Genomic DNA, 4,368 nt, shown 5'->3' on the forward strand with positions numbered 1-4,368 from the left:
CCTCCCGCGGGCGAAGGGCATCCCTGCGGGGGCGGGTGAAACCCCTGGCCCCCCCCCGACCGCTCCTTTCCTTCGGCCGTGCTGCAGTCCCAGCGGCGCTGAGGCCGCAGCCGACCCAGCCGAGGGGTAGGCTTTCAAGGGAGCCGCGACCCCCTGCTGCCAAGGCGCTCATGGGCCCTCACAGGTTGTAGCCGCGTTGGTGTAAAGGACACAGGCAGGCGAGGTTCTTCCGGTGAATCTGGTATCTTTTATTAGACCAACTTCAGATGTTTTTTCTTAGCAAGCTTTTGGGTTTAAAAACCCTTCGCTGGGCTGAGGAAGCATGTGCAGTGGGTGGGTGTGCTCTTCCTGGATGGAAGAGCATCCATGCTTATGCCTCTCTGAACTGGCCCATCTACAACAGCGGTTCCCCAACGCTGACAGATTGCGCACCGCCAATTGAACATGAAAGGTCCTGAAGGACCACCAGCACGTTTTTGTCATATAAAGTAATTATAATGAGTCTGTTAACAGGTACCACTGACAGGCTGTCTGTGTGCCAGTAATGGTACCCAGACCACAGATTGGGAACCGCTGGGCTACAAGATGCTACCGTGCCCTGCCTTCAGATGAATGCAGCTAACTACCTCTGTCTGCCAGGATTGTTGTTACCTCTGTGTATTCTCGGCTGCTCTTGCTAATGGATAAAGTTCTAATGAAAAGTGTAGAAGGAATCAGTTAGATTTTTAAGAAGCTGTGAAGTTGATTGACATCCTCGCTGCTGCCTGACTAGAAATGCTGCTGCCACTGCCAGCCCGTTAGTTTTAAACTTTGGGTGGAGCAGGAATCAAAACTTGGGGGGGCAAGGGGAGGGGCGCAGTTGCAAGTGCACACCCTCTTGGCTCCACCCGTGCCTATGTGTCCAGGTGCCCTGCAGAGGAGAACACATCTCGTGAACCCCATGTCATGGTATGAGATGGATCTGCCAACCCCATGTAACCCTTACAGCTTTCAGAGGTGACAGCTGCTGAAACATGAGCCCTGAATTTAATAGAGTTGAAGTAACAAGGCTTTTGTCACCCCCTCCCTGCAACTGTAGGGCAGTGATTCTCAGAGTGCTGCAGCACCTTGTGATGCCTTTATATCATTTTTGGGGTGCTGCAGGGCACCACAGGGTGCCCCAGCAGCTTTGAGATCCTTTCCAGGGTGCCACAGAGTGCCACACAATATTTGCACTATTAGGTGTGTAAATATGATTCACAGTTGTAACCCAAATAGGCAGCCTTGGTGTTTAAAGGCATTCTGACTTGTTGGGGTCATTCCGATTTCTCTGTGCACCCAGCAGGCTTCAAACATCTGGTCTCGTGCTGCCCGGCTTTGGGTGTGTAAGATTGCTCGTCGCTCCGTCCCTGAGGTTGTATAGCTCAGATGTATTGCCACGGGGTAGCCTTCACCCCAATCTCTCCTGCCACGACTTTGCTCATTCTTTCAGTGGTAGGGTCGACTACTAGGGCATATCCAGAGTTGGGAATCTTGGGGCGATGGTCTTCTGTGAGGCTCCAACCTCCCCTACACCTCACCCTGATACCCAGCCTCGCCGAGTTGTTGACGTCTCCGGGCCCGACCCTTGCCTCTCGATGTAATGGGCACTCTGATATAGATATAAAGATCTAACCTGACCCCAAATTGAGCTGATTATGAGACCCCCTACGGCCTTCCTTCCTACCCCTCCAAAAGTGGGAAACAGAACAACGAAAATTAAGAAAAGCACTACCAGTAAAAAAATTGCTGGTTCCAAACAGAATGGGCTCCCTGGCCTGGAGAATTCCTCTCCCTATTAACCCTGTCTAAGGCACTCCTCTGTCTGGCTGATATCCCTCCTGAGTGCCAAATGGGACTACTATTGGTCCCTCCAATTCAACCCCACTCTGTCCCTCGCCGAGCAGCTCAGACTGGTAGGAACTTGTTTCCTGCAGCCCCTCCTGCTGCTTAGGCTCTCTGCTCCCCGTTGAGGTAGACTCTCGGGGCCTTCCGAAACCCGTGCCGATCCCACCTGGATTGCTGGTTGACTTCCATCACCCTGTCTTCGGGGCCATCTCTGCTGTCAGCTTCTTCATCCAGAGTCCTTGGATTTTCTCCCTTGACTCCGTCGCTGTGAATAGGGGCATTCGCCGCCTCACCGCTGGCATCCTCCCTCCGATAGCCTTGGGTGCAGCCTCTTGCCTCATGGAAGGTTGTCCGGATCCTCCTCGCCCCTGATCGGGGTTCCAAGGGCACCTCCGCTGGCAGCTTGGCTCTGGCTCTCTCCCCTTCTTCTTCCCTTGGACTGCCTTTTATTATCCCACGCCGGCTCTGCTCGTAATTCTCCTCAGCTGGCCGGAGTTTCAAAAAGACGCGGCTAATCAGCCACATGGGTCCCGCCACCTCTTCTGGTCTCACCACGGCGTCAGCTGCAGGTAAGGGAATCTCCATTTCTTTTTCCCTTCCCTCGCCTTCCCTGTTGTGTTTTGGGTCTCAGGATTCCCCCTTAGCCCCTCAGGGTCTTTTCTCTGAAGTTTCCCTGTGACACTCTTCAACAGAAGAACAGCTCTATTATTTTTCTGTAGTCAAAAATCAAGTAAAAACTAAGAGCTGGTATTTTCCAAGGATGCCTCAAGTCTAGTGAGCCTTGCATCTGTCAAGGAATGCTTTGTATCTAAAAAGGTTGAGAACCACTGCTATGGTACCTTGCCTTCATAGTTGCAATGTAATACCAGTATCTATAATCTCTGATAAAGTAAGCCCTGCATCTATGCTTAATTTGCTTATGCCTCTCTGAATTGGTTAGTCTACAAGATGCCACCTTGCCCTGCCTACTTCTGCCTGACTTCAGATGAACACAGGTAATTACCTCTCTGCTAGGATTGTCGTTACCTCTGTCCATACCACTGATTCTCAACCAGGATGCTAGCTTAAGTTTCCAAGCTATGTTTGCACATTGAAGTTCACAACATAAACCCAGAGATTTCACATAGGAATACCCTGTTGTGGTCTGAGTTCTTTGTCACAGGAGGATTTCTCCATTCTTTTTCTGTAGTCAAATAAACAAGTGAAAACAAAGACCTGGCATTTTCTGAGGGTCTACAAATGTTAAGCATCAATGGTCTACAATGACCACTCAAATTCACAGCAAAAATGGCCACCCTTGTCCATTAAACAATGAGAGAGCGCCTCTCAAGTTACCCTTAGACTCATCTCCAATCCTAATATGAAACGACTCTGTTTTCATTCTCTGCTCACAGCGCGCTACTACAGCTTCCCTCAGCCAGTATCTTTTACTATGCATTGGCTTTTGTAGAAAAGAAAATAGGGATGTGTCTGAAATTCTATATCAATAATTGGACTAGGAGAAAATAGTAAATATTTTCAGAAAACTTGATTTCCTTTCTAAGGTGGCAATCACACGAATGGGATATTCCAGGAAGACACCAGCATTTCTGAAAGGGGGGTTTTAGCCACATGATGCAGTCCTTTGAGCTGGGAAATCTTTTATAATCCAGGAAGTTTCACCATGTCCCAATCCAAGAGATTCCTTCTTAGGGCAAGGTAGTATTATTAATTTGTACACTGTTACCCCAAGGCCATTGGCGACGTGTAGGGGGTGCATGCAGGTGCACGTGCACCCCTTGAGTGTGGCAGTGTACCTGCTGTGAAAAGGCACTGCTGATTGCTGTTGGCAGCACCTGCAGGCAGTCTCCACTTGCTACCCCCCCCACCTCGCTGCCAATACCACTGGTGACATCTGTGCCCAAGGCAGTTGTTTCTATGCCTTTGTCTGGAAGTTCTGTGTCCCAGAGCAATTGCAGGGGTGTTGGCTGAACAACACTGCCTGTGAATGTGCTGCTAGCATGGTGCAGCAGTGAGTATTTCACATGCTGCACTCAATTATCAAGCGCATACTCAACCCAAGAAATTCCTGCCTCTAGCTGTCTAACATGGAGGCTCTGGAGGGACAGAAGGAATTATACCAGGCTCCATGTCCATTTACTCTGTTACCAGACGCACAAAATGACAGTGGTAGTCATTTGGGTGTTGATGTGCTCTTGTGTCCAAATGGTAATTGGTCCAATGTAGTTGTTAGTAATGGGATTTTACCAGTTATTTCATTAAGGATAACTATCAAAAGTATCAAACTATCAAATATGGTGAAAAGCTTTGCCCAAATATTTGAGCACAAAGAATGGAAGGAAGAGAGAAAAAAGTATCAGCCATAGGACTTATCAGTGGATTACATTTTTAAAGGGGAAGAGTGGAAAATATTGGTTAAATCTGCAGAAGTTCCTATAGTACTGTGCAGAGGTACCAGGGTAGCTCTGAAGAAGTTTTGAACTTTAGCTAGTTTGGGTGTCA

This window comes from Crocodylus porosus, unplaced genomic scaffold (assembly GCF_001723895.1).
Source record: "Crocodylus porosus isolate Cpor-Errol unplaced genomic scaffold, CroPor_comp1, whole genome shotgun sequence".
In the NCBI taxonomy this organism is placed as follows: Eukaryota; Metazoa; Chordata; order Crocodylia; family Crocodylidae; genus Crocodylus; species Crocodylus porosus.